The sequence below is a fragment of the Carcharodon carcharias genome, chromosome 22 (assembly GCF_017639515.1).
Source record: "Carcharodon carcharias isolate sCarCar2 chromosome 22, sCarCar2.pri, whole genome shotgun sequence".
Lineage (NCBI taxonomy): Eukaryota > Metazoa > Chordata > Chondrichthyes > Lamniformes > Lamnidae > Carcharodon > Carcharodon carcharias.
Window position 1 is genome coordinate 48973735 of NC_054488.1, and position 10200 is coordinate 48983934.

A 10200-nucleotide genomic window follows, 5' to 3' on the forward strand; every position below is an offset into this window, starting at 1 on the left:
TGGTTGTAGGGACAAACAAGCAGTGATAGAAGCAGATCATCAAAAGATGTCAACGACAGTAGTACAATAGAACACATAGGTGTTAAAGTTAAAGTTGGTGATATTATCTAAACGAATGTGCTAATTAAGAATGGATGGTAGGGCACTCAAGGTATAGCTCTAGTGGGTTTTTTTTTTATTTTTTTATAATGGAAATAGGTGGGAAAAGGAAAATCTTTATAATTTATTGGAAAAAAAAGGGAAGGGGGAAACAGAAAGGGGGTGGGGATGGGGGAGGGAGCTCACGACCTAAAGTTGTTGAATTCAATATTCAGTCCGGATGGCTGTAAGGTGCCTAGTCGGAAGATGAGGTGTTGTTCCTCCAGTTTGCGTTGGGCTTCACTGGAACAATGCAGCAAGCCAAGGACAGACATGTGGGCAAGAGAGCAGGGTGGAGTGTTAAAATGGCAAGCGACAGGGAGGTTTGGGTCATTCTTGCGGACAGACCGCAGGTGTTCTGCAAAGCGGTCGCCCAGTTTACGTTTGGTCTCTCCAATGTAGAGGAGACCATTTAAGTGATAACAATAGCATGAGTAGAAAAGCTGTAAAAACTAGTCATTTATTCATAATGTTCTACGCCCTTTAAAAAAACTGCTTTTATAGCAGCCGTATAAAAATGTCAATGATCCAGACCTTTAAAGTATCAATAGCAGAAACTACAAGCACTCAACACCTATTTATCTTGTGTAAATAAGCATTGTGCAATTGTTAGAATAGATCACAGAGAAAGTGTTGTTAATCAAGCATTGTTTTCCCTTGGGCACAGCTATTTCAACAGACTAATGGATTCCTGGGCTCTCAGTCAGGAATGCATAATGAGGCTTGGCTGAGAATCCAGGCAGAACTGAGGAGAAACAGCTACAAAGCTGAGAGAACTCCTTCTCTCTCTTTCTCCATGCAACTTATAAGCTTTTGGACTCTATTATTTTTTGACTCTCTTTTCATGTGCAAAAGAGAGAAATTTCAAAGAAAAAACTGTGTGTCTGGAAGAACAGATAGATTATGCATCTGTAGTTTTAAATTGCCTCAACGCTTGAAGCAAGAGACCACTGAGTGAAAGCAGCAAGACCACCAGATTCAGCCTGAAGCCAGGCAAGTCACCACATGACAGACTGAGAATTCCTTTTCACTTTTATGGACTTTAACTTATCCTTCCCCACTTTGGAATCTGTGTGTGTTTGTGTAAGCCAGTGTGTGATGTATTATTTTACTTAGATTGGTTTAAGTATGATAAAGCTAACCTCTTTCTTTGTTAAATTTAAGAAAACTTGACCAATTGGTTCTTTTATGATCACAGCGCACATAGAGTTAAGTACTCACGGAATTGACACGTTATCCTTTCCAGTCAAGTAAATCCTTTAATGGTCAAATGAGGAAAGGGAAAAGAGGGGAGCCATTTGACCCCTCCTCACCTGGTTGTAACACTGGTCACACTATGTTGTAACAATGTGATTTCTTTTCTGACACCGTCCTTCTGACATTACTGATGTTATTACCAATTTAGCGCCTACTACTAATAAGGTGTTTTTTCGCTGCAGTTTTAACCTATTGCTGTTATGTGATGGAAAACCTATACAAACAAGCTACATTAGCAGCACAAGTGTGCAAGGGGGATATCTGGGGATCAAGCTCCCTGATATAGTCAGCAAAAACTGTGGTGGAACTCCTGCTCACCCAAGTGTAAAATTAGAGTTTTAAGCACAAAGGGTAGTCAGGATAAGTAGTGAGACATAATGAAGGTGCAAGATGTGGCGAAGATGTGCATTTCTGTTTCAAAAAGTGCATTTAAATGCTTGAATCTGTAGCTTCAAGGCAGGTGAAGTAACTCACAGGCAAAGCAATGTTGGAGAATTTCGGTTTCCCAATCTCTTCCTGCCAGTGGGTTACCATAGAGTTTCAGCACAGCCAGCTTTTTTGTAGTAATAATTTATTAATTTGTGGGATATAGGCCATCACTTATTGACCATTCTTAATTGCCCTTGAGAAGGTGATGGTGAGCTAACTTGTTGAAATGCTGCAGTACTTGTTGTGTAGGCACAACCACAGTGCTGTAACATGGGGAATTCTAGGATTTTGGCCCAGTGACAATGAACAGTGATATATTTCCAAGTCAGGGTGATGTGTGATTTGGAGGGTGTTCCTGTGTGCCTGCTGCCTTTGATCTTCTAGCAGTAAAGGTTGCAGGTTTGGAAGGGGCTGTCCAAGGTGAACGAGCAGCGAAATCTCAGGGGCATTTGCTCATGTCCCCCTGCTTTCTGTAAATATGAAAGCGGAGACAGAGATTGCAAGCTCCACACAAGACAAACACCTGAGGCCAGGATCGAACCCAAGTCCCTGGAGCTGTGCTGCAGCAATGCTAACCACAGTCCAACCATGCTGCTGTCGTGTCAACTCATTTGAAGGAAATTTAGTTAATTGTGAATTAATCCGAAATGACCCCATTCAGGTTACTTTGACTTTTCAATTCAATTTTGATCTGTCCTAAAAGTTGACTGTTAGAGGCGTCTGTTCCCAATTTCTCACAGGCCCTGGGGCATCACCGTGTTTTCCTGATCTGCTGAAAGTGCTCTGAAGCAATCCCACTAGAAATAAAAGGTGGAATTAGCTGTTGTTTTATATTCTGAAACAACGTGCTTTTCTTTGAATAAGATGTTATTTACGAGACACACCACAATAAACATCTGAAGTTGCATGACAAGCTGTAACCTATTGTGCTGCTTCTTAATAGCTTGGGCTACTGCCTGATCATCAGCATATAGCACCTTTTTCTTGGCTAACACTAGAGTCTAGGAACAAGCTGTTGCCTTGGTGGTGAACTACTTTAGGAAGCCCTGTAGTAGTTCCTTGGCAAGCTATTACAATGGCCACTTGCCATAAAATCAATCCTGGGAGTTACAATTCCCAATCTAATATTCTGGTTTCATTTATATAAACCTTTGTGTCCTCATAGCTTAAATTGTGACATGTGGTTATTGTGGAGATTCTGTCCAGGAATGATAGTCTGATTAACAGGTCAACTTCTATTTCTTTGTTACTATAATGAGATGATAATATCTGTTAGAGCTATAGAAACAAATGTTAGATGAAAACTTTCCCCCCTAAGAACTTGGTGCAAGCAACACAGATGATTTACTTTAAGTTTTTATGCACAATCTTATTTTCAGTCATAACCTAGAGAAACTGAATGCCAATTGATGAAGCTTTTCCCTCTCACAGCTTGGGCACCCTGTCACTTCAGTCACTTTCAGTGATTAATCCAGGTCTTGGGTTCTCTGTTTCTTCAGAGAAAATTGAAACACAAAAGCTCCTCCACGATGTCGTGCAAATGGAGAAAATAAATGTTCATATTGAATTCTCCATAGAGCAAAGAGAAAACTTGTTTTCATTATCGTTCCATCAAGGTCAATGGAAATAGAACTCAGGAGAGATGTAAAACAGGCTGCTGACTCGCTGTCACCCATTCTACCCTCCCACAAAGTCACGAGCTATCCCTTTAGTTTTACCTGCCTTCAGCTGCGTGACACTTTTGATTGTCCAAATCCTGATAACATGCATGAAGCTTGTTGGTGTGGTAATAGCCTTTTAAGCCACTGAAGGGGCTATGAAGTAAAGTTAAATGTCATCAGCATAGAGTTCAGTGGGTGTCAGGCTGAGCCATGTACCATCATTTCCTTTATATCCTCGAATATCTGTCAGTTTACTTTGAATCAATACAAACTTAAGGTTTTACCCCTTGTTCAGATTCAGTCTAGATTTAGATTTCAACATACTTCAATTTTTGTTGTGAATTTATGTAAGTTAAATGGTGGCCTAGTGACTAAAGAATGCTTAATAAGTAATAGTGCAACTGTAGTGTTCAATTGTTCTGTGTTTGGTTATGTGAGCCTGGTAATTCACTAATGTTCACCGTGCTTGATTGGTTAAGCTTGGATGTGGACTCAGAGATAAGAAAACAGAAGCTACTAGAAGCTAGAGCTGAAGCATGGGAGTAGACATTTCAAAGCAATGTATAAAAGTATGTAAATAAATTTCTGCACACTTACAAACCAGTGTCATCTCTGCACTGCTCTGGGGTAAATTAAACATCTAAAATATGCAACAGCAACAGATCAAATGCTCTGAAACTAAATTACAAATCAGATTCATTCTACCAAACTTATATTGAATTTCAATTCCTATTGCACATGTTACAAGGATGTACTTTTAAAAAAATATTATTTCTAATTTTTCTTTTCTGGCTGGATTTTTAAAAAACTGTGAACCTTCAAAGAGTTACTGACAAAACTGCCCAGACTGCTGCAATACACAGAACCTCGCATTCTACCAAGTGGGATAAAAAAAAACAGACACTGAACCCCCGGAGAGCATGAAAGACCCCAGCCTCTGTTGGCTTCACACCATCCTGAGACTTTTCCAATGTTTCTGAGATGAGACCTGCAACAATAACTGCAACAGACATAAACTAATAGAATTTCTCTGGAATATACAGCTGGCAAGGCACTTTTAAGGACTCCTTATCAAGCAGAAGGGGAGGGTGGGGGGGAAGTGGGCGGGGATGAAGGGACGTTGCTCTGCTGAACACAGGCTGTTGAAGCTGTGTGCCCTTTCTGTCTCTCTCTATATGAAGTGTTATGCCCATCTTTGCAAAGTAACCATCCTGAGAAGAGAAATCTACTGTGGACTGAGACCTTTTTGGAATAAAACATGGAAATCTGCTCCATTCAATTATACCCTGGAAAACAACTGCACAAAATGGCCACAACGTGGAATCACCACATTGAGACCTGCCAAGGAACAGCTAACCGTATACTCCCCTGTTTTATTTTTTGTGAACTATAAAATCCTATAAGCCTATCCTCTTACTCTGCCATTTGGAGCAGTGTGTGCGTAGGCCCAGATGAATGTTTGTGATGTATGAATGGTGGTTGCAATTTACCTAGTTTTTTTTTCAATTCAGGAAATAGTTTCAATTAGCATAAGAAAACCCATCTGACTGATTCCTTACAATCTGAAAATGTAAATATTGGGACTCCTGAGTATTGGCAAAGTGCATCCTCTCTAAATTCACAAATGAAATACTGTTATGGATGGACCTGGAGAGAGAAAATAGGGGAGTCATTTGACCCCTCTTCACAAGGTCATAACACATGGAGAACTCTTTTGAGGAATTAAAAGGGTCGAAATAAAACAATCCATAATGTAGTGTTAGAGTAAATTCAATCAGAACAATAATGCACAAATAATAGAATTTGTGCTTTAAAGGTGAAAATAAATGCTAAAGAGATGGACATAGAAAGAGTTAAACTTCTGTACATTTTTTCCTCAGTAAATTCCATTCATCTTTCATTAATTTAATATGAAGCAAACTTCCAATTACAGTTGAAAAGTGAGAGGCTATCTGTAAAGGAATTCTTCTAAAAATTACAGAGGATTCAATACAAATAGAGGGAAAAATGGATACAGCTACAAATACCCGGATTAAAGTGTTTTAGCTTTGTTGCAATCTATAAAGTGCCAGGAAAACCGATCCTGCAACTATGAGCACAACTGAACATAGTAGCAGGTAACATGGGGCCCAGCAAATGAAAATACTGGCCTCCCTGATTGTTATGACTAGACAGAGAATCATACTGAACAGATTAGCCTGGTGATGACTCTGAACACCTACTGTTAGAAATGGCATCATGTGGTAGTACATTGGATTACTTCTCTCGGAAGATGGTGGGTGGGGTAACAATCCCCAGTGATGGTTTTCTTAGCAATATATCTGCAATAAAAATATTGCTGTCAAGACCAGAATGTGGTGTTGGAAGTGATAGCACTTATGTCAAAATGAAAAATGAACTGGTCCAAAGGTCTCATTGCTGAACTGCTAAGTACCAAGAAGCACTAATTTAAGTGTTTGATATGGTTGTTGTCTTAATGGCATGTCGGTCCAATTCTTCTGACAGAAGTGGTGTCCAAACCACTAACTAGTTATTGGCCATCCAACTTTTAGAGCTGAAACAGGATTAATATTGCCATGGCTTCATTCCACTTCACATTTTGTGATACTGCAAGAATTTCTGAAAATTCACAGTTTTCTCATAGGCAATTTTTAGACCTTACTTTTTCTACGTTCAAACTGACCTACTCATTGAAGAATTTCACCATCAGTGATGCATGTATTGAGAGGAATATTGGATTGCGTTGCGCCACTTTACAAAAGTGATCCGTGCCTACCAATCCTTTAAAGATGTGTTTGCAGCTGAATCTTGGGGGTCAGCATAAGCATTGGAGTAGCTATCATCTTAAAACATGTGTTAAACTGATGTAATCTACAGTGATACATAGAAATTTAAGTACAGCCTTTTAAAAAGGTCTGTCTGGGGCTGACGATTGCAGCAGCAGACTGGGGGCAGTACCAGCTAAGCATGCAGTAATGCTTGGCTTACTCAGCTAACTGTCGGCTTGCTTGACTGCACGTCTCAGGACTCTTTCTGTTCCACTGTTAATGAATGTCCACCACAAGATCAGCTAGCAAAGGCAGTCTGATGAGGGACAAGGCTATCGCACTGACATAGAGCAACAGATTATACAATTTGTTGTCCTGCAGACACTTCTGGATGAAACTTCATTCAGGAGAGGTAAGGTGTCAGTGTATCGCACATGTCACATGAAGGGATGCATTGGCAATGAGTTCCAACTTGCCCATCTACAGGACAGCAGGCCAGTGCTACAAGAAGTTCAAATGACACATCCATTAGAACCATCTGCAGCCGACACAATCATGCCATACCATCTCTCATGAATGTTCACACTGTTACCATACATAGTCTGGAGTCCACTGTCTCCTCCTCCTTGTGACAGGCCAGAAGGAGATTGAACAGAGACAAGCATTAATGATGGCTTCAGCAATCACAATGAGTCACTGAATTTGACTTCAAACATATTAGTGGGCACACTGAGATGGGTCACAGTAATGGGCCTGGCCACTGTCTCTGGATAATAATACATCCATTGACATCCTCCAGCCCTAACTAATAATAGTAAGTATAACACCAATAATGCAGGGCCAGGAAGCTCCCACAACTGCCAAAGTGATGCAGTCTTCAGTTGGACCTTCTCAAATCCCTGCTGCTTGAGGCCAAGTACTCAAGCCCTATTGACAGAATCTCAACAGTCAGACACCTCCCAAGTTTCAGGAAGGAACATGCAATGAATACACTAAACAGTACCTGTCAGCTACAGACCAGGAACCTACAGGGAACTACATTCTTGAGAAATAAAAATTGCTGGTTTCAGATCAGGTCATTAATGGCAATCTTAAAATGGCAACTAGCTAACTAGAAATATTTGCAATTGCCAAAGTTATTAACTGTTTATTTCTACATAAAACACCTGAATGGTGGAACATAGGAACAGGTGCAGGCCATTCCATGAGATCATGGCTGATCGGTATCTTAAGTCCCATCCAGCTGACTTGACTCCACCACTTTTTATAGCTTTGTCTAAAATCTGTTGATGTCAGAATTAAAATTATGTATCAAGTGCTTTTCATAGATATTGCCATGACATATTCCCTCCCGCCTATCATATGCATATAGTTTGTCAAAATAATAATCAGTAAATATACTAATCACTCTGACATGTGGTTGTGCAAATTACACACATACATTAAGAGTTGATATCATTTCAATCATGATAGTCACCAAGGTCCAAATATCTTGTCTGTTCATTATCTGTCAAATCTTTAGTGCATTGTAATCAGAAAACTTGATTATGCTAATGATTTCAAAGATTCCTGGCACATTTGAGTTTATTCCTATATTTTATAGTCAGCAAGATATACAGGACCACAAAGGTTCAAATGTCAAAAGAATGTCCAAACACCTGTAAAGGAAAATTTCCTGTTTTAAAGAACAAAGAATGTTATTCAGCACCATAAACCAGTGCTTCTCAAACTGGAGTCCATGGCTCCCTGCATGGTGAGTCCCCCACCCGTCGCTGGGCATAAACCAGTGGTGGTGGGATGAGTGGGCATTAATTCTGCTTTGCTCACCGGATCTCTTCTCTCTGACACATATCTTCTGTCTTCTTTCTTCAGCACTTCTGTGTGGGGCTTTCTCAGGTGTACACAAACAGCCTGTGGACTGGATCCGGCCTGTTGCCCAATTTCGTCTGGCCCACAGCAAGATTTCTAAAGATATAAACCCATGACAGTTGCGTCTTCAAAATAACATTTATCATCATCGTTACGAATTTGCTTTGGATAAAAGCATCAGCTAAATTACAATAATAATATTTAACAATGAAATATTCAAATTCAGCCATCGCATTAAAACCGTGATAAGTTGAACTTTTCTATGTTATAATCTAAAGAAAAACTAAATTACATTGATTTTTATGTGTGTGTGACCCACAACTGATCTTGTCTATGTGAATGGCCTGTGATACCCCACCCTGACATACAGGATTGTGTTTTTAAAAGATCTAATGCTCAATCCTTTTCTGGATGTGGATTGGTTGCATGCTTGATTGTCTGTTGGTTGGTTCACGTTTTCTCAAATTGTCTTCCATTTGTTTAGCCATATAAGGATTTCTTGTTCCATTGTGCTTTCTTGTCTGGCTTCAATCAGCTTGCTGCAATTGACAGTTCTATTTCAATGTAAATTCAGCAGTATCATTGCAATTACCAGTGTAATTAGCAGGTATTGTACCCATTTGGTTTCCACATAACAAACACTGCTCTGAACTTGTAGCCAGTCTGTTAACCCTTTCCTCCCATCTCTTACTACTTTCTTAAAAGTGATTTGAACTCCTTTGCATTGGGTCTTTATCTGCTCACCTTGTAAGATCTGCCCTTGTCGACTTGTGAGATTAAAAGAAAAATCAAGGAAACGAGCAATGTATGCAGAAGTAATGTCTTCTAGGTTGGGGAGTTAGATTACATTTTAATAAATTGTTCATTCTTAATAAATGGGCACTTGGCTGGTGCCCAAACTATATTAACAACAAGATTTAAGTATTTCAGCTCTGTTTTTCACACAAAGAAATATGTTAGTATTAAATTCAGGTTGATATACATCGCTGCCTAAAGATTTGCCCCGTTTGATATCTTGAAGTGCATCTGTAACTGAAATACATGTAAACTTTTCTTATTTATTTTGGGCATAACACTGACACTGAAACATCACAGGTCCATTAGCAGAGAATGAATTTGTTCTGAATGCAGCATGAAAAATAAATAATGTTCCCCATGCTAGACAGCTCTATCTGATTTATGCAGACATCTGAAATGCATACACATACAAGGGATTGAACAAATAATGCTTGGGAACACTTGACAGCCTGATAAATCATTACCTATAGTTCAGTTCTGTACATTAATATGCAGCATAAGGTAGAATATAACCCAGCAGTGTCTTATCAGCTCTCTGAGGTGGGTGTCTTTTGTCTGAGTTACCCTCAGGGATATATCCATATGTTTAATTATTATAAATTGAAATATAACTTACCTGATTTTCTTTCTCTTGGTTGAATTATATTTTCCAAATGTGACTAATGGAGCCTGAGTAATTTATTACTACAACTGTAACATCATTTGCAATTAAATTATTATGTCCCTCTTTAGTGAGCATAATTGCACTTTGAAGCTGAGGTTTGAAATAATGAGCTGAAATATCCTAGAATTTTCTTTAATTTTATGCATATATTAAGTATCCCAATGTATATTACATCATGATCTGAAAATTAGCTGTGTACAAGACAGGCATATGTGAAGCGTTATTGCATTTGTCACAAGTCTGAGTGTAATTAGGAGCTTTACCTGCATTGAACAGAACTTTATGGGCAAAATTTGTACCTTGGTGGGTGGATGCACGCCTGAGCCGCTAAAGTGTAAAGTGACCTGCACTGATGTTGGGCGAGATCCCAACGTTAGTGCACAGTTGCGCGATATTTCGTTCGGCAGGCTGCAGCTGACTCCACTGCACACCCGCAGACAATTAAAAGGCCTGTTTAGACCATTAGATTATCAATTAAGCTAAATTTTTCGCTGTCCATCCAACCTTACGGTTGACGGGCAGGCGAAAAGGTCAAAGCGGCCTCTGCACTTTTTAGAAACCTCATCGACGGGCGGGATGAGGCTTCCTGAAGCAAATAAAAATAAAATAAAAAATA